Genomic DNA, 25,453 nt, shown 5'->3' on the forward strand with positions numbered 1-25,453 from the left:
AAATTTTGAAAAAAAATAATTGAATTTTGAATAAATATCACGAAAAAACCTGGAATTTAGCCAATTTTTACATGTTAAGTAGTAAAATTTTGATTTTGCACGAAATATCTTACAGGTAAAATTTTTTACCATCATCAAATTTTTTTTATAAAATTACTCATTAACAGTATCTTTTAATGTTGTTTCTTAACACAGTTTTAAACCTTAAACTTTACTTTAAATTAAGAATATACCCAAAAACGTTTACTTTAAAAAACCTGGAAGAAATTCAGAAAACCTAAAAAAAAATCTGAAAAACTAGTGGCCACCCTGATTTGACTATAAGCTTAGTAAAGAGATGTTTAAACTTTTTATCATTATCACATTCTTCTTATTAATACAATTTTGTTGTTTCTTTAACTTTACAAAAGTTATTGATATAGTTCGCAACTGAAGTTTTTGTTTACAGACGATCTACAATCAATAACATTGTTATATATCAATATTGATTACCTTGGTATAAGAATTTATTTTTTTTGCATATAAATTTTGATTTAAATTTTTTTTTATAAAATTATAACTTTATCATTTAGATTTTAGAACAAAATAAATTAATGCTGCCTTCTGCTTTAGGTAGTAACCCAATTTAACAATACATTTAAGAATATGAACTTTTAGAAAATATTTATTTTAACAGTTTTTTAACTATTTAAGATACTCAGTCCTCAAGTAAAGATGGTGCACTAAAACTAAAAGAACATAAAAACTGTGACATTCATATCTGCAGTAATGATAATAAGTCTAGTATGTTTAAATAAATAAAGTTACATTAATTTTTTGACAACAAAAACTGTTTGTTTTTAAGTTAAATTATAATGAGCATCTTAAGTAAATCAAACAAACAAAAGTTAAGCAAATTAACTTGTGAATTATTGATTTGATGCAGGTTCTCTAAATTTAGTCGCTTCTACTAGTTCAACAAAAAAATGTGAAAGTTCAGTTGTAAAAACTTCCAATACAGATGATAAACTGGGTAAGTATTTTAGTTTATTTCTTGTTTAATAACATAAGTAGCCGTGTGTATATCTATTAGCTTTGTACAGAGATGTTAAAACTTTTTATCTACTCTGCAACGCTTTGAACATATATATATATAAAATAGAGGGTTATTCAAACTTGAACACCTTCTACACAGCCCACTTAAAGGGCTTTTAAATAGTTTATTAGAAAAATGCGATTTTAAAATACTAGTACATATGTTTCATAAAGCTAAACGCTTTAATCATCAGCTCGTTCAATTTAAAATAAGACGCACTTTACTAAACAGAGATGCAAAAGTTATACAAAAAAACAAAAAACAGTATGACGTAATATTGTGCATTACAAAAATTCGGTACAAAAATTCGGTACAAAAATTTATCGTTTCATCTAAGTAATCAAACAACTAAAAATTCACAAAAACCACAGTTAAGTGGCTATAAAATACTTCAAAATGTATTATATTTTAAGAGGAGCTTTTTCATATGTCGACAAAATGATATGAATTCACTTCTCTTATTTAAACAAGCTTCCTTATTTAACACATACATAATTTTTAACGGATACATATTTTTTAAAGCATACATAACGGCTGTTGATTCTTTTGAGCACAGTCTACAAACAGGGTTATTACCATCTGCAATTGGCTGCGCTCTTTTTATCACCTCCCAAGTTAATTTAAAATCAATGTTTTTGCCCTTTAGGCCGCAAACATACTTGGAATGTCTCATTTTCGTACACACCACCTTTAAAAGATTTTTTATGGTTAGCATACAGAAATCTGAACCGAGTTGAGCGTAAGCCGATGTAGAGCTTCTTTTCAAGGTCAGATATAACTGTTGCCTCGTAAATAATGTTCTCTGAACGGTAATTGCCCCTTTCAAATGATATTTACAGTATATTAAAGTAATTTAATCAAAAATCAGTGTAATTGTGCTGGTGGCTGTACATATAATTTGAAAGGGGGCAATTGCCGTTCAGAGAACATTATTTACAAGGCAACAGTTAACTCTGACATTGAAAAGAAGTTCTACATCGGCTTATGCTCAACTCAGTTCAGGTTTCTGTATGCTAACCATAAAAAATCTTTTAAAGGTGGTGTGTACGAAAATGAGACTGAACTTTTAAAGTATGTTTGCGGCCTTAAACGCAAAAACATTGATTTTAAATTAACTTGGGAGGTGATAAAAAGAGAGCAGCCAATAGCAGATGGTAATAACCCTGTTTGTAAGTTGTGCTTAAATGAATCAACAGCCGTTATGTATGCGTTAAAAAAGGAAGCTTGTTTAAATAAGAGGAGTGAATTTATATCATCTTGTCGACGTTGAAAAAGCTCCTCTTAAAATGCAATACATTTTGAAGTATTTTATAGTCACTTAACTGTAGTTTTTGTGAATTTTTAGTTGTTTGGTTAGTTAGATGGAAAGATAAATTTTTGTACCGAATTTTTGTAATGCACAATATTACGTCATACTGTTTTTTGTTTTTTTGTATAACTTTTGCATCTCTGTTTAGTAAAGTGCTTTTTATTTTAAATTGAACTAGCTGATGATTAAAGCGTTTAGCTTTATGTATATATATATATGTTCATTTTATAATATATATATAGAAAATAATGTGGTTAAATAAACTTGCTTATTTTAAACTGCACTAGCTGACGATTAAAGTATTTAGCTTTATGAAACATATGTTCTGGTTATTGTTTAATCTACTTTTCTTAATTAATTATATATATATGTATATTTATTTAGACCACAATAAAATATCATTATTTAATTTATTAAACCAATACAATCGGAAACACACCACATAAGTAAAGTTTATGTGTGTGTGTGTTTACATCGTTGTAAGTAATTTTTAAATTAACTGGGAATAAGTAAATCGATGGTATTATCTATAAAATTTTAGAATTAAAATAAGCTGTCACATTCTTATTTAACCCGAAGCTGCCATTGTTATGCAACAGCTAACTTCCATAAGCAACACTTCGTTTTCTACCTTAGATTTTATTTTTAAATTTTTTTCGTATCGAATAAGCCCGCAGGAGTTTCCTGATACTTCCTACTAGTCTAGTTAAGCTAAGTTATAGTAATCCAATAGTATGAAATAAAAAGTATCCAGATAGAAAACCATAAAAATTCTATAAATTTTTCAGTTATTGATTAAGTTTTTATTACAAGTTACCACTAAACTAACACTAGATAATAAGTAAGTCTTAGAAGTGGTGCTAATTTTTGCTAAAATAATTAAATGATTGACTAGCAGTTTATGACCTCATTTTAAGATCTTGAATTGTAAGCATATAAAAATTAAAACAATTGATGTTTATAAATACTTAAGTTATAGAGTAAGTGATTATTTTTCATTTCATTAAGTATTGATTAGTGTACTCACTTTATTAAACTATATTTTTTGTCAAGGTTTTAGCTTACTGAACTTAATACAATTTGAAAGAATGTAAAACTTTGATAGATAATTTAATAAAAATTAAATTAGTAGCTTTAATGAAAGTATATTAAGCTTTAAAATTGTTGAAAAATGGCGAACTTGAGAAATTCGATCGAAAGCATACATAGTTTATTAGAAAAGATTTACGAAGAGTCAAATAAGTTTTTTCTCAATTTATACGAACAAAATTTTTATAACAAAGCACAAATTTATAGCCACCAATTAGAATCTCAATTCAAGCTTACATGCTAAGCCAAGTGGCCCCCTTGGGGGCCATTACAGTAATTAAGGGGTCATGAGCAGCAAAGAGGCCAAAGGAGGTGGGGCCATGAGCTGTAAAGGGAACACAATGGGCCATGAGGTCATAATTTGAAATTTACAATAGGTATTCTAAAGTTGATGATGAAGAGAAAAAAAAGGATTATTGGCGTTTTTAATGGTAGTTTAGAAACTTGTACTAGATATTATTTAAAAATTTAGGAAATATAGGGTGCCTCAAGCCGTAAAAGGGAGAGTCACAAGGATATAATTTGAAACGTACACTAGATATTCTAGAGTTGATGATGAAGAGCTTTAGCCTGTTTTAATGGTCGTTTTTTGAGAAATCGTGTGAAGGGGGCCATAGCTTTTTTAATTTCTTCAAAGGGGGCCTTTTAAAAAAAAGTCTGGGAAACCCTGATCTGTAGAGATACAGTCATTTTTGTAAAATGATTCGGATACAAATGAATAGAATACAATTTTTTTTGAATTTAAAAAATGCACAAAAATATACCTTATCTTACATTTTTGAGATAAAGACCTGGAGTTTTAAGGAAATATTCCTATCATGGTTTTTAATATTTTAAGTGTTAAAAAAAAAAAAAAAAGGAAAAATGTGTGACCAAAAAACTAAAAAAAAAACTCTTATTTTGAAAAAACAATCAACTTTTTCTCAGAGTTTGAAAAATAGTAGTTTTAAACTAGATTAAAAACAATTTGAAAGTATGAATTAAACTGGTCAAAAATTGTAAAAGGAGATAAATCAAAATATAGTCTTTTTTTTTCTTTTAGGTTGTAAGAAACCTGTATAAGTCACCAAATTTGACCTCTTGTACCCAAGAAAATAATTTATATACTGTTTGTTAGTAAAAAGTATAGCTTAAATAAAACTCTTTTAATTAAGATCAACTTGCAAAAAAATGAGTAGGTACCCCCATGACTTTAGATTCTTTAATTATAAACACGAATCACTTTTAAAATTAAATGTGTAAGAGTCTGTTAAAATATATTATAAATACCATTTGCAAGTTCGTTTTGTTTTTTGTGTCTGAAACCTAATAATTTTTTTCTTTTTACAACTAGAATAACTTTTTAAAAATGGTAAAGTGGTTATTCTTATACCAACATACAATGTTATTACAACAATTCAAAAAAAATATTTCCAAAAGACTTTAATTTAAAAATTTTTATTGTAGTTTATTATTTATATACTAGATACTTTTTATAGGTCTGCAATATTTAATTTTTCATGAGATAAAAAAGATATTAGTTGAAAAGTTCAACACGAACCTTATGGAAAGAAAAAAAAAACGCTATAAACTATAAGTCAATCTCCTACAGTTTTCCACCAATCTACAAATTTTTGAATTAATAACCACTTTCATTTAATTTTAACTGATTTAATGCAAAATGTCCTTTTCATTTGAAAAAAAAAATGATTCAGTAGTTGTTGTATATATTTTTTATTTCTTTTCATCGGGTTAAACACTATTAAGTAGCATTCTTGAAGGTCCCTAACTTAAGAAAAATATATATCTTTTATAAAGTTTTAGATTTTCTAAAACAATGACTTAGTATTTCCGTACAAATATTTTTATAAAGCTGACTACATCTTAAAACTTGATATAAATTTAAATAATAATTAAATAAAACTTGTAGTTTATACTTGTAGCTTTTGTAAAAAAAGCCAATGTTAATTTTTTTTAAATAAAATTCTCTGGTATCTCTATAGCTTTAACATTTTTTTACCGATTTAACATATTTAGTAAATACTTAGATTTTATACACAGCTTCTTATATAAGCTTAAAAACTTGTACTTACAGTGTATAAGTTAATTTGTTTTTTTTTATAATTTGTTCATTTTCATAGTTATACAAAGCTCATAAATTACTGTATACTTAAAACTAGTTTTTCCTAAAAGCTGGTAAAAAGGTAATCAATTTTATCTAGAATTTTTATGATGCCTGAATTACAGTAAAAATTACTTAGTTTTTAAAAATTAAAACAGATAAAAATACTTTTCTTTTTAAATTACAACATATTTATTAAATTTTACAAAATTAAGTTTCATCAAGTATTTAAGTTTGAGTAAAATGTAACTCTTTGATTAAAAATAACGAAGTATAAATACAAACATAGGCGCTAATAAGTTATTAAAAACTAGTATTAATTTTAAAATAGGTGAGCAAGAACCGAAACATAAAAAGAAAAAGTCTTCCAAAAGTTATAAAATCCCAAAACTATCTAAGAAATCTAAAAGTTCTATGAATACTTCAAAAGTTTTAAAAAAATCTCTATTTCAAACTCAAAGAAAATTAAAGGTACCCCAACGTTTTCTGAAAGAGCAGGCATTACCAACAAGTTCTAAAAATGGATCAGAAACTACGAAGTTCAATAAGGAATCAAAAAAGCTTTTAGGAGATATAAAAATGCTGATGAATCCAGAAAGTCTGCCAAAATCTCCTGAAGCATCTAAGATTCACAATAAGTCTGCTAGTTCAAAAAATGTTCGAAAAAGTCCAAAAGTATCCAATACTTTAGAAAAACGTTCGTCTCCATCAAGTCATCATCAGCAGGACCCAGGTTTTTCTAAGGTTCCAAAAGCACAACCGAATTCACCAAACTTCTCAGAGTCTTCTAAAACTTTAAAAATGCTTCCTGATTCTTCAAAAGTTTCAAAGACTTCAACAAGCGATTCTAAAACTGCTAAAAAACCAATGGAAGCCCCGAGGAAGGAAATGACACTTAAAACGACCGCTGAAAAATTAGAAGTCAAAACATTTCACTGCCAAGTGTGCGACAGGAATTTCGCTAAGAAGAGCGCGTTGACAGTGCACATGCACGTTCACAACAAGAACGCGTACGAGTGCGACGTTTGCGGCGACAAGTTCAGCTCCAAAACGCTTCTGAGAAAACACGAAGTCGTGCATTCGAAAGAAATGCTCGAGTGTTCGATTTGCAGCGATGGGAAGTTGTACAAGGGAAGGAGAGGTCTTGGTCAGCACATGGTCATGCACAAGGTGAACAAGTACGAATGTAGAAAGTGTACGAGGAAGTTGGGATCGTACGATGACTTGTTAAGTCACCTAAAAAGTAATCACCACTAGACAGTATACGTTACTCAGCTTTTCTTTTGTTTACAGTAAGATAAGCACATATTAAAGTAGCTTTTTTAAGTTTTTTAACTGCAAGGTGATAAAAGCTAAGACGTTTGTTAAAAACTGAAAACAAAGTTGACACTCTAATGCTAGTTATTTTTAGACGTTGTATAAGACTAATACATGTAACACTCCTAAATACTCAAAAGTAGTAAAAGCTCATTTGAAATTTTAAGTGCGTTTTGTGCACATTTTTTTATATTGTTGCCATTTTTTGATCATGTTTTGATTCAGTTTTTATAACCTTAAAAATTAAGTTGTTTTGATTTACTATTTTTTTATGTTTTGTTATGATTAGGAGCTCCCTTTCAAAAAGTAAAAGTCTAGAATTACTAATAGATTAGTTTTAAACTTTAAAAACTTTTATAATGTAAGTTGTAATTAGGTATTTTTTATTATTCACTTTTGTCATGTTTTTGATGATACATGTAGTTCATAGCTTGTTTTTAAGGGCATTTTCTATATTTTAATCAGACTGAAAACTTGTGTTTCACTTCTTGTTTATGTAGTTCGTTTTTGCCTTTTTTAAATGTACAGCTGAATCATCAAAAGATATCAATTAAGTTCAATGCTTAACAAAGCTGTTAAGCTTAAGTTTGCTTAATAAAAGCTAATGTTTTTGTAAAAGTTGAACGTGTTATTTAAGTTTCAATAACCGTTTCATTTTGTATAAAAGCTGATAAAATTTTTATTGAAAAATATTCAAATTAATGTTAATTTAAAGAACTATAACATAAATTTTAGTTTTAGACTCTTCATTATTTGTTTAAATTCATTATTAAAAAGTACATTCAAGTTTTATTTTTATTTACTTAACTACTGTTAAAAGTTTGTTTTGTATCACCAACAAGGATTAGTAGTATTTATATGACAAAGTTTATAGGAAAAGCTTTAAAAACAGGGTAGTTAGTTTTTATATTAGTTCTATGCAGGGGTGCCACAAAACTTGGAATACTTGAAAAACCTGGAATTTGACAATTTAGGCTAAAAAAGCCTGGAACTTAAGAAATTTCGAATAAAACCTTGAGTTTTGGACAAAAAACCTATCATAAGTATAGAATTTTTATGTCATCTTCAAAATTTTTTTTATTAAAAAGCACATTTGAAGTAACTTCACATCTTTTTAATGTTGTTATAATATTATTTAACACAGTTTTTTTATCTTTAACTTATAAACAAGAAGAAAATTTTGAAAACCTGGAGGAAATTTGCCAGAAACCAGTGGCAACCCTGTGTATGTATGTTTGACAGCTAAACTGTTTTGAATTAAACTTCTTGCGCTTTTAGCCTAAGGCGCCATCATGCGAAACTAGTTGAATTTCCGGTCTTATTCAAGTATTTGTTTATTTTGTCTAAAAAATTACTTATCATTTATGCTTTTATTTGTAAGTACGTAGTTTTTATGTTATTTTATATTGATTTTGTAAATTAAAGTCAATTTAAACATCGACCTCTGCTGCATAACTTAACTAACAGTGGCTCTACTTAAGCAACGTTGACGGGGCGTACAACTCGATATGAGTTTTTAACATGCCATAAAACTTATGATTTTCTACCGTAAATTGTTTAATATGTCAATTCTTAAGCCCACGTTTAAGGTGAATTATATCTAGCTAAATTATTGCTGGTAGATTATATTTTTTAGTTGTGACTATTCTATCACCTGTTGCTATAACTTAAAATAATAATACATTGATTATTGTGTTGGGATCGGTCTAAAAACTAATTAAAAATTTTTTTTTAAATGTTTTAATAATATAAGAACACAGCAATGAAATTAGTAAACATTTATTGGATAACAGATAAGTTAATTATTAAGTTAATTTTTTACTCTACTCTAAAGTTCAAATGTTAAGCATTATTTTTCAACGGATTATTTTAATAACAAACTAACTCTGTACAAGCAAAGTCATCGAGGTTATCTGTTATTTCAAATAATTCTTCAGACCATTTGTCTTTATCAACATCATAAAAAGTTAATGATGAACTGTTATTTTGAAATATAACGATTCTATTTCCAATCTACATAGATTTATTCAAATCAATACTGTAACGTGATTTTAGATTAACAAGTATTTTATTGACAGTGACTAAAACTGCACAATTACCTCTTCTATAACCAATAACAAATAGTTTATTCTTCAGAGTAACTAAACTGAGAAAAATTTGAATATTTATCATTTTAGGCATTGATGACCATTTATTAGCAAATACATCATGATTCTGCTGAATTTACTTAATTTTTTCAATTTTCCGTTCCCCCTAAAACTACGATATTTCCTTGAAAAGGCAAACAAGCTGCATATCTTCTTAATTCTTTCAAACTAAATATTTCTTTCAAACTTATTTCAGATTTTTTTTTTCTTTTGTATCAAATTGTAAACAAGAGAGAGTTGTTTCATTTTTTCACTAAAATAACCTCCAAAAATAAATATTTTATCCATAAATGCACAAACGCACTGACGTTCATCAAACATATTAGTTACTACAGTCCATTTATTATTATATTTTTCTACAATATTTACCAAATTATAAGCGTTATCACTACCACCAAATACGTAACATTCTCCTTTTAAACAGACAGCTTTAAAATTTCCTCTCAATGGCCATTGAAGGTAGTCGTTGCACGTTGTTTAATTTATTTCCATTAAACTGGTTTATATCCCTGACCGTTTTGTCGGTTTCAATATCGTAACCACCACATACTAATAAATTAAACTTTACAATACTTTACAAATTACGAATAAATTATCTTGGCTACAATACCTATTTATAGAAAAACTATTTACTTTGTTTTTAAAACTTGTTTCTTATTTAGTCATAACTTCATTCAATAGGCTGATTAATTTATTATAATTAAAGAATGCTAAAACTTTATCTAATATATATTTCAATGCGTGTTTTAACAACAAAGAAAATCGAACTTTTAGTAATGATTGTTTTGCATATTTGCTACATTCTTCACTGTTGTGTTTCAACCAATTATTTACTGCATTAAAGACTTCAACTTCTGGAAGAGTATTCAATTCTGTACTTGCAAGTATTTTTGCAATAAGATCAAAGTCTAAGTGTAAAAAGTCTTCAGTTTCAACTACCATTGAAAAACAACGTTCTATACAAACCAAAGATGACTAAGAAGGAGTAGCTAGTTTGTAAAGTTTAGCTAAACTATAAATTGTCAGAACATTATCTTTAGTAATTTTTCATTTATGCAGTTGGATACCTTTGGATTTTCTTCTTTATTTAACATCAACTTATTCAGTTTTAGAGATACTGATAGTTTATTTTCTTCGATCTTTGTTTTATCTGAATAATACAAACACATGTATAAATATTTAATTTTTGATAACCTCAGTTGCATTTTGTTAAAATATTCATTAAATTTTAACCTTCGAAGAAAAATATCTAAAGATTTAAATTGATCTACGCTATATATGTTGTTCTAGAATAATATTTTGTTAACATATAAATAAGTTGTTATCTAAATACTAAGCGGCTTTAATAATGAAAAAAGCTTAATTTTTAAAAGGAAATAAACTGGAAATACTTTGAAAAACAATAGAGTAAAAGTTAAATATGTTTTTTGTTTTAGTATCTTCAACCTTAATTGAATATTTCTTATTTTAGAATTAATTATTTCGGAATATTTTACAAATGTGTATAATATACTATTTTTTATCTAGTTTGTTTCAATGATTTTCGTTGAATTTGTGATTAAAACAATGAATAATATCTTAGTTTAAAACTACTTCAAAAAATTTTCATACAAATTTTTACTCAGTAAACAAATTTTTTGTTTAATAAATAATTTAGTATTAAAAACTACAGTTCAAAAAAGTATTTTGTTCCACAACTTTTAATAATATATGGAATTTTATTTTATTCTTACCTTGTTTACAGTTTTCTTTAAAAAGAATTTTCAAAATTTTTTTCAAAACTTTTTTCTGCATTTTTCTTGAATTTATATACTAAGTCGTACATTACTAAAAGCTGTTTTATTTTTCACATTTACTATGAACCTGAAAAAAGTATATAATTATATTCTGAACTATTTAAGATTATTTATAATGAAATAAAAGTGAACAGTTGTTGAACTGCATTCAATTTTTGGTTTTAAATTGTTTAGAAAATAAAAGAATTACTTTTTAATCAGTCAGAAATGATTCGAAATGAAATGTTTTAATAATATTGTTCAACGGACGAAAGCAAAAGCTTTAGATATTTTGTCCTAGGACATGGTGTACGAAGGAACATACGGCTATTAAGTCATAAACCGTTTAGATACGATTTAACGTCGTTGTCCAGGACATTAATACTAAATAATACGTAAATATTTGAAATTAAAATAACATTGTACTGTTGCAACTTAGGTTTGTCTTTTATAGAACTTCAGGTGTAATATGAATAATTTTATTTACACAAAAAATATTACTTCATTTTTATGACAAATTAGGACAGTCCTTGAAATTTACAATCAGAACAATTGTTGCTGTACTGAACATAAATTTAAGAAACAAATAAACTACAAAAACCAAGTTTATAACTGTCAGAATTCATGATAATTGAAAAATTAAATCCATGTAGAAGAATTAAAAAATAGAAAAATTATTCATGAAACCAATCAAAAATTCTTAAACATTTATAAACCATAATGAGTAACTTTGAAAATCTTTAGGAGTATTTTGATATCTTATGTAAGTGATCATTTAGTAAAAATCAAATATTTTTAGAGAATTGAATAAAAAAAATTCTATAACTACAAAATAGTTTTATTTTTCTTAAGAAAAAAAACTTGTTGAAATATTTGAAAAACTGTTAAGATAAACTTTTTAGTCTATAGATAAAACTGTTATTACTTGTTGTTGGTAGTTTGTTTTTATAAAAACAAAATAAAGTTTACAAACTATATTGTATGCACTGCCGGTTGGGTACGCAGTTTTTAGCCGAAAAACGCTGTGTTTAAAATGAGTTTTTCTTTACTTTGAAATTCAAAAAACAAACTTTAAACAGCAAGTGTAATAAATATATTATGTTTTTATACCAATTATAATGTAATAAATTTACATAAAACGTGAACTAAATATACCAGAAAAATAGTTATGGACTTAAAAATTGTAGATCAAATCTTATTTTTAAAACCAACACATATACTGTTTATTTATTTAACGAAAATAAGGAACACTGTAACTTGAAATTGCATACCTCATGATTTAAAGCATAGAAAGAGTAAATATTAAAAAAAAAATCGTTACAAAGTTTAAATAAACGAAAAATATTAACACTGCAATTAAAATTTACATACCCCATGGTTAAATCATAAATGTAAAAAGCATATTAACAAAAAAAATCGTTGCAATTGATATTAACTTAGAACCAGATGCTTTTGAAAACATGTCTGTTAGTGAAGCTTGTGGTTTCATTTCAAGTTTGTATTAGGTTTAAATCGGTTAATAAAGATCTAAGTTTCTTAGGTACTCACTACCGGTTGGGTACGCACTTATGCGCTATGTTCAAAGCGGCAGTTTAATGTACTTAAATACTCATTTTCAATCAACTTTTTTCAAAAGTCTGTAGTTGTTCGACAAAATAATTAAAAGAGTTTACTATTGAAAAGTTTTGACCAAAATGTATCAAGGTACTCCTATATGGCGAGTCAGATATACCAGAAAGTCTTTCGCGGAGCAGACATTTAAAAAAATATTTTTTCGTACTTAATAACTTTAAAAAACTTATTATAAATGTAAGAAACAGTCTGTAAGCGTGAGAATTTTAGTATTAAAAAACTGTCAGTCATTTAAATGTAGGTATTTAAAACTTATTTAGTTATTACTTTGTAGGTAAAAAATGTTTAGACTATAAATAACTGCTAAATTTAAAAAGAGAATTATTAACTAATAATAATTATAATGTAACATTCAACTTATTACCAGGCTTCGGTGGGAAAAATTAGACCTTGTCAAGTATAAGTTTAGTAGTGAACTTCGTTCTACGATTTTATTACTTAGTACTAAAATTATTTCAACTGTGCATTGAAAGATACTTTTATAATAATCTCATGTTATTTGCTTTAACTAATTATTCTTTTATTGCCCAGTCCTATTTTATACGACCGAAAATACTTAACTCTACTTAAACTGTAAGAAAAACCGCAATAAACACTGCATACAGTTAGTATGATTAGCAGATTTTTGAAATAAATGTTAATATTAAGCTGTATTGTAGCTACTAACAGGTTTTATATTCTCGTGTGAACGTATTATATTCGAAAATGTCATGAGCCTCAGAAAAATATTTCCTCTATAAATAGTTTCAGTAGATAATTTGAATACAAATATAGGGCATAGAATTACTTAGTTATACATTACTATAAATGAAACCAACTAGTTTTGATTGGACTTTGTTTAAAACAAATTTGACATGTAAGAAATTAAAAACTCAAGCAAGTAACTTTGAACTTAAAAATTTTAAACGAAACATTAACTTTAGAAATGACACTAAAAAATTCGGGGGTAGAGAAAAATGTAAGTCATCTAAAATTAAGAAAACAATGTCCACATAACTTTAAGAATAAACTAATTACTTATATTATAAGCTGAATTAGATAGATACAATATTCATGAATTAATCTTGTATAAAAATGTAGTTTTAAAAGAAGAAAAATATTTTGTTTAAAGTTCTGCTACACAAGGATTCAATTTATTTTATTTCGGAAAGAAATTTCGTGAGCTGTAGGACTGTGCTTCTTGATGGTGTGATACCTGTGGTTTGTAACTAGTTGTTTGTTCTGTAATTTTGTTCTGTAACTTAAGATTTTTAACTTCAAAAATAAAAAAATTTAAAACTTGACGGCTTAATCTTAGTAATACTACACATTTCACAAACTTTTATCGGAGGTTGGTAGTAAACGTAAGAAAAGAAACCGGTGTTGTTGAAGTACGTAGCAGTTGTAGAGCATGGGATGAATCGTGATGTCTAATGATTAGAAATTGACTTAAATTACAAAACAATTAAAAAGTTTTGGTAACGTGATAAAGCCATAGGGGTAGTTTGATTGGTTTCGTGGTTTAGACATATCTGTTAAGCAATTGAAACTTGTTATCCAAAATGGAAGTTTAGAAAATTCTCATTAAGAACACAATAACTATATCTTGATTTCCTAAACTAGTTTTTAATGAATTAATCCATTTAAGATTCAAAGACGTAATTAGTTGTTGATAATTTTAACTTCACGCAAAAAAGATATTAGTTTAAAAACAAAATATTTTGACCAAGCGACTCTTACAGTCCATGCAACCATTTATCTAACCTTAGCATTTATGACAGTTCCGAAAGACTAAAAGTTTTTAACAAGGTCATATAAATTATTATATCCAAATACAAACAGGTCAACTGGATCCAGGTTTGGCAACTCGAGCTGTTCACTCCTACTTTCACCATTGTTCTGAATAATTGAGTAGGGCAAATTATTTAACTCAACAATAAACTGTGGACCTTGAAAAAATGTAGATTCTTTATTATGTAGTTTAATGTTCAACTTAATTTTGTTTCACTAACTGGGCATAACTTACAACGAGTATTTTTTTAACCTCAGTCAACTGAATATAATTAATCATTTTATTGATTTCATTCATTTTGTTTTCAGTTGTTACTTCTTGTGGGGCTTGCTTCGACTTTTGATGAAAATTAGAGACGATTACCTACATTAAATAAAATAAAATTAGTTTGATTTTCTATCATTTTACTAAAATTAAATATATAAGCTTGTTTGAGTTATTATATATTTGTTTAAACCCGTTATTAGAAAAAAAATTGTTATTAAATATGTACTTGTTGTGTTAAAAAATAGTTTACATATAATTTTTAAATAAAATACTAACTTTTATATTTTTTACTTTCAAATTAAACAAAGTATACTAGTTCTGTGAAGCTAGTTATGTCCGGATGACCTCAAGACAACTTGGCAAAAGAATAGAGGAACGTATTCTAAAAAGTATCGATGAATTTTGTAAGAGTAATAAGAAAACTAAATCTATTAGAGTAATAAATGCTTCAAAAAGATCTGCTATTGCTGAACACTTAGTTAATAACCTTGATTGTGCTAGTAATTGTAATTTAAAAAGATTTAAAATTGTTAAAAATTGTTTTCACATTTCGGATTTAATTAAACTTGAAGCTATTTGTATTTTGTTAAGAAAACCTAAGTTGTGTAAACATAAACATTTTGATTATACTGTTTCGTTGTTTTCTTAAATTGTTTTATAAGTTGTTGCTCTGATTTATTATTTTTTTTTAGTTGCATAGTAATTAGAAGTACTTATGTATTGTTAATTACTCTTTGCTTTATTATCATTAATTACGTTGATTGTATTTTCACTATATAAGTTATATTTGAAATTTTATTTTTATTGCTTAATGGACAGAACATAGTAAAACTCCATCATTATATATTACATAAAAATTAAAACTAACCACTGCGGTGACATTCATAACGGAGATAAGTGTAGTCTATGTTGTTTGAATCTGTAGTACGTGTGATGTAGAGTATACTACCGTATCTACCAAATTAATTATTTTAAATGCTCTTAATTAATGCAGAATAATAATGTATTTTTGAAATATTCAAACCAAATTTTGTTATAACAAATTAAATATTACACTAAAATAGTTTAAAGTCAGGTAGTTATAGAGTATAAATTGTAGTATTAATAACGAAGATAATTATACTTAAGTTTTTCTATAAAAAGTAGAAAGTTTATAAGTAAGTTTTTCTATAAAAAAACTATTAAAAACAGAAAGTAAATAAAACAAATTTATATCAAAAGTAAAGTCATACCCTTGATTTGAAATTAGGTTTAAACTTCAAACTATAAAAACCAATATCTATCAACTAATCAGTTTTATTGATGTTTGAAACTTATTATTTATTTCTAACAATTAAAAGCTTTTTATATGAAACTGTAATTAAGAAGACTCTAAATACTTTGAAATGCAGACACCATTTTAAAATTTACTGTTTGATCTTACCTAAAGAAGGTCTTAAAATACTAGGTTAAGTTTTAAACATTGTAGAATCTAAGCTAATTTCTGATATGCTTTAGGTTATTACTAACTTAAAAAAAATTAAGTAGACTTGAAGCATTTTAAAATTAAACATCATTTTTGTTTTTGTCGGCAAATTAATACCAGTCTGAAAAGCTTTATAGAATCTACAAAATTTACTTTACAAAATAAGATTGTAAACAAATTTACAAAACACATTAAATAGGAATTGCATTTAACTTAAAAAAAGTACAATAATTAAGTAACGACTTAAAACTATAAAACGCTTAGCTAAAAATTAATTTTATTGTTCAAATAGAAGCAAGCTAGTTAACAAAGTATATAAACGTTAATTAACATTAATTATTTTGATTTAAGCTAATATTTAAGTAGGTTTTTGATCTGTTTATAAACTTTTACCTAAAGAAAATGGCTGAAAACTTCAATATTACTGTTCAACATACAACTGTAAGAGACAGTTATGAAGTCACACTGACAGCATGCGGAAGTGAGTTGATTAACGACTTGATGACTAGAGCCATCGGAAGATACAATGCAACAAGATACTTTGTATCCTATATTCACCCTAATTCACCCTATCTATTGTCCGCAAATAGGTCTCGTTATCCGGCTAGAGGATCAATTGTTGCAGTTTTCCAAACTTGTGGAGAACTCATGGAATATGTGAGGCGACAGAAGCCAACAAGTAAGTGTGTGCATCTGAACGCTACTTTGACGTCTAAAAAAAACAAATGATCCTTCAGTTTTTGTATCAATTTTTTATTGATTGTGCTACTAAGTTGTCAAATGTTTTTTATTTATTTATTTAAAGCTCGGTTTGAAGTTTTGTAATTCGTTAATAAATCTAGTAATAAATCTAAAGCTCTAGTAAATTCTTATTGTTGTATATAACAGGGTTTCTTTATGAAAAAAACTCAAATACAACTTTGAGTTATTAAATAATTTGTAAAATATGTGCTGAGTGAATTTACAAACAAAGTTTTAAATTTGTAATTATAAAAAGAATGAAAAAGAATATGATAGTTAGTTAAAAATACGAAACTAAATAAAACAGTTCATAGTATGAACTTCATACTTCGTAGTTAACAAAGTTTTAAGTTTTAAAGAAAATAGTATAATTTCTATCGATAATTTATTAAGGATATTTGATAATTTTAATCATGTGTTTGATTTAGGAAATACAAGCTTAAAAAAAAAAATTAACGTTATGATAAGTGTATACTTAATCAAAACATCTATATAGTCAAATAAAGTTACATAAAAAAGTTCAAAAGCTAGTTTCCTAAATACATTTGAAATAATGTTATATAAACTTTTAAGTAGACTTAAAACTTAATGAAGTAGTTTCAATAATTAGTTATATTAGTTTCAAATAAGAACAAGCTTAGCTAATTTAACACATTTTTATAACTTATGACAATAATATCTGCTTTCTAAATATTTAAATGCTATCTAGTAAACGTTTACTGTGAAACAATTAATAAGAACATAGTTTGAGTGCTATACTGAGTGTTTATATACTAATCATAACAATGAAAATAATGAAATTTGTGTTATTTTACTTTTGGTTCTATAAACCATTAGTATAAATTAAAATCACTAATATTTTGAAGTAAAAAACAGGAAAAATACTTAAATTAAAGAAGAAGTTAAGTTATAAATGTTTTTAGATCTATGCGGCAGTATGTATGAAGTATAAGGAGTATTATGTTGGACAGACGATAACATCATTTTTGCAAAAATGGTGGTCGCATAAATATACTTGGAAAAACATGGATAAGAACGAGGTTAGCGATTGAGCTGCCCCTAAACTACATTATAATAAAAAACATCCTACTATAATTAAAGTGTTTGAAAAAGCTTTCACAATAGCTTTTTTGAATAGCTAAGAAGATCAAGTAGAATTAGATTTTTTGAAAAGCAAACGGACAAATAAACTACAGGCTGATATAAATATAAACAGAACAATATTACCTTTTACAAATAAGCAACTAAACTAAAAAAAAACGTTTTTTATATACTTGAACTAGTTTTTATATATTTAAATTTTTGTACCTTTTTTTTTAATGATTTGAGTTCTCTCTTATTTATTTAAACCTTACTTTAAAAGTTTCAATTAGTACATACAAAAGTTGCTTTAAATTAACAAAACTAATACACAGCTATAAAATGTTATTTTTTTACTAAAACAATTTGTTCAAAAAAAAATATTAAAAGCTCTAAATCGTTTTTTTAAGGATATTATAAGTCTTAAATTTGTAAAGTACACACTTTATGTAAATTTGAAATTTTTGCCTGAACTCGAGGTGCTTTGTTCTATCGATGCTCCTAATATCTAATAAAGCTTTAAATTAATTGATTTGGATGATACGACTGTATATTATGGCTAGTTAGATATTATTAATGTTGTACTTCATCCTTTGAGCTGCAAAAATATATCAGTTTCGAATTCTGATAAACGTTTGTATGTTTTAATTTATAAAGTCAAGCTGTAGAATTTAAAAAAACAGAACAAACTGTATTGGTAGTAGAAACATTTCTAATGTAATAATTACTTGCATTAAATAATTGCTTACTTCGAGTTATCTTTGTACTTACTGTAATAAAAACTTTGCCTTTTTCGTATACACGAAAAACTCAGTTGTTTGATACAGTTATATTATCAAATTAACCAAACTACGTTAAATATTATTATTTATCCGAGACTAAATTAAAACTATGGATTAAAGGTAGTATGCCTTTTTTATTTTGAAAACTGGACAATTTGTGAAAATTTGACCAATTAAGAATAGTTAGGAAAGGACCTACTAAAAACCTCTGTTTCAGTCTTTTACAAAACACTAACATTGAAAAGACCTTTCGTTCGATTATCAATTCTTGTCAATGAAGAATCGATGATGTTTATTTAATAAACAAAAATAATTTCCATGTGAGTTAAAGATTGAGACAGTGGTTGTTTGATGGTTCCTAACCATTTTTATTTAAACTCTGTTAAATGTAGTAATTCAACCAAGGTTTTTAGAGACAAACAAAAGTTTGAAAATAGTTGGTGTTAATTAAAAATGTCACCTTTTATCAAGTGCTGCGGCCGATTGAAGACATCTCATTTGTCCACCGACAAAAGTACAGAGCACTTCTACTTTTAAACAAGTATTTTGAGTTAGTATAATATCATAAAACTTTTACGTAATGAAAAAACTAATTCAATTTTTTAATCCTGTAAAACATTACAACAAATTAAATTTTTTTTGAAAGTTTAAAATCTTCCAAACACAATAAATAAAAACACAATAGTCAAACTATTTATTGTTTTGTTATATATTTATTTTATAACACATAAATTATAACAATTAATCTAGACTTTGAGTAAAATTTAAAAATGTTTAGTCTATTTTACTAAAAAATACTTTAATACCAAGGTAACTTCGCACAAGAAAATTCTTCAAGATCTTTTGTTACCTCACAAGATTCTTCAGACCATTTATCTTTATCAACATCATAACAAATTACTGATGATCTGCTTTTTTGAAATATAACGATTCCATTTCCATTCGACATAGCTTTATTCAAATCGATGTTGCGATGTGATTTTAGGTTAACAAATCTTTTATTGATATTGTCAAAAACTTCACAATTATCAGTTCCATAACCAATAACAAATAATTTATTCTTTACGACAACTATACTGTGATTACAATGAATACTCATCATATTTGGCATTGATGACCATTTATCACCAAATACATCATATGATTCTACTGAGTTAAGATAATTATCATTATCCAATCCACCTGAAACAACAACATTTCCTTGAAAAACTGTAGAAGCTGCATGTTCTCTATTTTCGTTCATATTAGCTATTTTTTTCCAACTTTTTTCCTTTGTATCGAATTGTAAACAAGAGTTAGTATCTTCACGGTTTCGACGGCAATAACCTCCAGCAATATATAATCTATCAATAAATGGGCAAAGACAAAAGTACACACGATTATCAAACATGTGAGTTACTTTACTCCATTTATTAGTAGAAGGTGAATATTTTTCAACAGACAATAAACTTTTATCACGACCATCAAAACAGTAAACTTCTCCTTTTAAAAAAACTGCCTTGAATTATTGTCTTCTCTCAATTGGCATTGAAGGTAGAACCTTCGCTTTGTTTAAATTACTTCCATATACTTGATTAACCGTATTTACTGCGTAGTTACTTTCAAGGTTATAGCCACCAAATATTAAAAAGTTAACCATTTGACCAAAATATCTATATGCATACCAACTACTTGACTTGTTTCTTAGACGATTTTTATAAACTTCTTTTAATTCTTTAATATACACCTGAATTTTATTTAAAGAAGAGCTATAATCTAGAATATATTTCAGTGCATGTTCTGACAGTAAAGGAAGTCGTATTTTCAGTAACAACTGTTTTGCATATTTGATACGTTCTTCACTGTTGTGTTTCAACCAAGCAATTACTGCATTAAATATTTCAACTTCTGAATGAATATTTAATTCAGAACTTGATAGTATTTTTGCGACAAGACTAAAGTCTAAGAGTAAAAAGTTTTGAGTTTCAGAAACAATTGGAAAACAACGTTCAATGTAAATCAAACATGACTCAGAAATATTAGGTATTTTGTAAAGTTTAGCTAAACTATAAAATGTCAGAACATTATCTTTAGTCATTTTGTCTTTTATGAAATCGGACATCTTTAGATTTTTATCTTCATCTAACATCAACTTATTAAGTTTTAAAGCAGCTACTAATTTGTTTCCATCGATCATTGTTTTATCTAAAGAATACATACATATAAGTATATACATATATTTTTTAAATTTAAATAACATTAGTTGTATTTTTTTACATATTCATAAAATCTTAACTTTTCAAGTTAAATATCTGAATTTTTAATTTGAATTATGCTACATTGTTGGCATAAAATAATATAATATCAACAAAGAAATAAATTTTTAGTTAACAAATAAGACGTTAAAAAATGAGACAAGTTTTAATTTTTTGATAAAAACATTGACTCATTGTAAGATATTACTTTGAGCTTTATAAATGTGTTTTTGTATAATTATCTTAAATTTTAACATTTTTATGAATATTTGTTTATAAAAGAACTATTTTTTTCTGATTATTACACATAATTAATACATACCTATGTATATGTATTATAATTTATCTTTTATCTACCTTATGTAAAGGCTTGGAACTATTTTTGATTAATTTATATTAAGAATTTATATAAATAAATTAAAAATTGCTTTATAAGACAAGTTTAAATTATATGAATTTTTACTTTGTATATAAATTCTTTATAAACAACTGATTTAATTTCATTAACTATGGCTTGAAAAAACTGTTTTTTTTTTAATAATCTTGAAGATTTTTTAAAGCTTGTTTTGTTTTTACCTCGTTTGGAAATCTCTTTTGCATATTTCGCAATATTTTTTTCAAAACTTTTTTGTGAATTTCTCCTGAAACTATCCACTAACTTGTACATGACTTAAAGCTGTTTATTTTCACAGTTATTTTAAAACTGAAAATAGTATTTTGTTATATTTCAAAACATTAATTTGATCATTCAGGTTATTAGTTTAGATTACTAATAACAAAATAAAAACGAACAGTTATCGAAGTGCTTTAAATAATTTTTACCAAGTTATTTATAAAATTTAGAACTAATTTTATATACATTAAAAAATATACATTAAAAAAGGACCATATGGTTATTGAGTCTTACACTACCACGATAACGTTTAACGTCATTCTTCAGGACATTATTACTAAAAAATACCTAAAATTTAAATTAAGATAATATTAAACTGTTGTGTCTTAGGCATGTCTTTAGTTGAACTTAAGGTGAGATATGAACAAATTTATATAGATAAACAAATATTACATCACTCTTGTGACACATTAGAATGGTATTTAAAATTTGCAATTGTTTTTGTAGAGAAAAATTTCAACTAATATCTAGAACTTGAATTTGAAAATTTTAAAAGTATCTAGGCTTAACTAAATTTTTAACTCTAAACTATCCTGACTTTTGAATCAATCCACAAGTAAGCCTGAGTTTTAATAAATTTAAAGTACTTAAAGCAATTTAAAAAAATTAACTTTTAAATCTAATACTCTTTAGTCATATTTGAATTTTAAGTGATTTTTTTTTCTTACAAAATTTAAAACTTTTAGTCAAACAATTTAAGTGGAAAAAATTATAAGTTCAACTAAAAATTTTAATGAACTTACATCTGTCTTTACTTCTGACAAATTCTTTTCTTTTGAAAATGGGGAAGTTATAAAAAAAGATCTACTAGCAAAAAAATAATAGTAAAATTAAAGATACTTTTAGTTCGGAAGCAAAATTAAATTTACTTAAAAATTCTAATAGTATAGTATTTTAGTACTACTCTTTTATAAATGCATCATAACAATTTTAGTATGAATACTGTAAGTTTTCATCTTAACTTCTTTATTACACTTAACTAAATTTTTAATGTAAATAAAATGTGTTTTTGTTTTGAATCCTAAACTGTTACTTAATTAAAGTTTTTTAATATACCTTAATCTTCTTAATTACAACATTTTCTATACTATAATAAATGCTAAAAAACAACTTTGTAAAAAAGTTGTTTTTTGAATATTTATTTTAAAATGTTTCATTTAACAGATCTACAAAATTATTAAAGACATGTTTTAGATACATATTAAAACTGAAGTAGTAAAAATTTAAAATCTACATAATTAGGATTAAATTTAAAATAAACACAAAAAATACATAGAAGCTAAAAAAGTAAATTTTAATTCTATATTAAAGCTATTTTTCTATTTGAAATAAACTAAAATTCAACTCATTAGCTTATTTTTAAAGTAATTAACTTGTGAAAAACTTTGTTTATTTGCTAAATTAGGTTTGAAAGCTATGTAAATTAAATTTAAACCTGTAGAGACTTTGATTAACCAAACGTTTTAAAATACTATTAATTAATATTTACTATTAAAAAACTTCAAGTATAGTTATATTTTATAAGCTTTAATTTTTCTTTAAAGTTATCAATATCTAAGAATAGACATTTACTTAAAACTAGTTCACATAAGGAAATAAAAAAGACCAAAATGTTTAAATTCTTTAGGTCAGCCAGGGATTCTGTTTAATTTTTAACCAAAAATTAAACTTTTTATGTTTCTAAATAGAACTTACTATATTAGACAGTTTTTAAGTAAGTTATTTAAAACTATACTGTTTTTAGATTTTATACAACTCTAGAAATTATGTAAACTTATTTTACACTAAGACTATTTTGAATGAATGCCAGAACTAATAAGTAAACTAAATTATTAACAAACTTATCCTAGTTTAAACTTAAAACATCATGCTCGAGTAATTTAGCATTTTTAACTTTATTCTATCTACATCACAGGTCGGCTTCAGCATCTTTGTAGAAGTCAGAGATAATTTTTCTAGGAAAATTAGCTCAACATCTGCAATTATTAAGCTATAAGTGATAATCAAATTAAAACGTGATAAGATAAACATTATTAAAGAACTACTAAGGAGTTGTTACTAAATAATAAGGTTTAGTGTAAAGTTTTAATTAAACATTTTTTATTAAATAAGTCTTTTAATACTACTTTAAAAACCGAAGATTATAATTTGTGAAAAGTTACCAAAATTTAAATACTTCAAAGCCAGTACTTACCCTATCATGACATTTTATGTTAAAACAAATTTTTTTTTAAAATAAGTATTCGCTTGGCGTTGCGACATTATTATTCCTCCTAAGTAGGTCTAAAGTATTAGTTAGCAATCATCATAAAATTGAATTTTTCGCCCACTTAAAATCGTCCATTTTATTTTCAAGTAAACTAAACAAATTCGAAATCCAGCTTAGATTAAGAAAACAAAAGGCGAGAAATCTAAATTTAAACTACTTTCCAGTATTAAAAAGTTTCAAAAATGATTTTTTTAAAGTGATTTTAATAGTCTAACTTTAGTATAAAACTGAAAAGGTCCTAAATAGTATACACGTAGTGTAAAGATACTGTAACGCTACTTTGAATGTTTTCTAAAATAAATATATATATATAATACAAAATAAACATTGAACATAAGTATTTTTTTGTATCCAGTTTAAATTTTGTAATTCTACCTTTTAAGAATTATTTATAATTCAAGCTGTTTTAATGATTTTTTTTTAAATTCAAAATTTTTTGCGAAAAATTTTAAAATTTCATGTTTTTTCCAATAACTTTCAAATTCTAGGTAGTCTGGTTTCTAGTTTAACTAGAAACGCTGTATTTTTCATTAAATTTTTTTTTTTATTATTATTGTTTTTTTTTAAATATTTTATATTACTTGAAGATGTCGAAATGTTTCTGTCACCGAAACCGGGTCGTAAATAAAATATTTAAATTGCACAACTCTATTTAGAAACTCTGTATATTATTATAATTTTTGCTTAAAGCTTTAATATAAGAGGCAGTGTTATTAATTATAAAAATACACTTCTATGCCCTTAACAATTTTAGCTACATAATACTATGTTTAAGATTGGCACTTGACTTGATAAAAAGCAGTATTAAAAAATCGTTGTTGAAAAATTCATTTAATTTTTATTATGAGCTTGAGGTTTCAAATATTTTTTTTAATGTTAAAAATCATCAGTTTCAAATTTAACCCCTTGCAATGATAAACGTTTTTAGTGAAATTTCAAAAGTATTTTGAATTATTCTTTTAGAATTGAAAAATAAATAATTCACAACAACAAAAAACGTTTTTTTTTCAACTAAAAAAATCATATTAAAAAATTAAAAAATCCCTACAACAGATTTTTCAACTATGAGATTTAATTTAAATATTCTAAAGAGTTGCAACGTTTTAAAGCCAAATAAATGTATTTTTGAATAACAATAAGCAGAAGTCAAATTTTAAAATAGAAGTGATTGGGTTAGAAGTGATTGGGTTAGAAATGATCAGCTTAGAAATTATCGGGTTAGAAGTAACCGGGTAGAAATGATCGGGTTAGAAGTAATCAGGCTAGAAGTGATCGGGTTAGATATAATCGGGTTAGAAGTGATCGGGTTAGAAGTGATCGGCTTCCATTATCTATAGCTACATAAGTTAAAAACAGTTAAGAATTTTAGATGTTTGATGTCACAAAAAAATAAGAAATTTTAACCTCAGAAATATTCATTGAACAAACTAATGAAGACTGGAGGAGACCCGTAAACTTAAGAAAAGCTTTTAAATAAACTAGTTGACAGTTTTTTTTTTCTTTTAGGCTTAAACTCAGTGAAATTGATGTCACTTACTTTTTTATTTTCAATACTTGGATAAAATTTGGTAAGGAGACCCTTTATCTTACTGATAAAGCAATTTTAATGTTGATAAAATCCTAAGAGTTGATAGTAAAGAAGTTTCTCACAGGGAGTAAATGAACAAGAACTTATACTTTTTAAATGTCTTGGCAACTGGAATGGCAGGACTACAACGACTTTGTA

Source organism: Thalia democratica, chromosome 5, assembly GCF_965202585.1.
Source record: "Thalia democratica chromosome 5, ktThaDemo2.hap1.1, whole genome shotgun sequence".
Taxonomy (NCBI): domain Eukaryota; kingdom Metazoa; phylum Chordata; class Thaliacea; order Salpida; family Salpidae; genus Thalia; species Thalia democratica.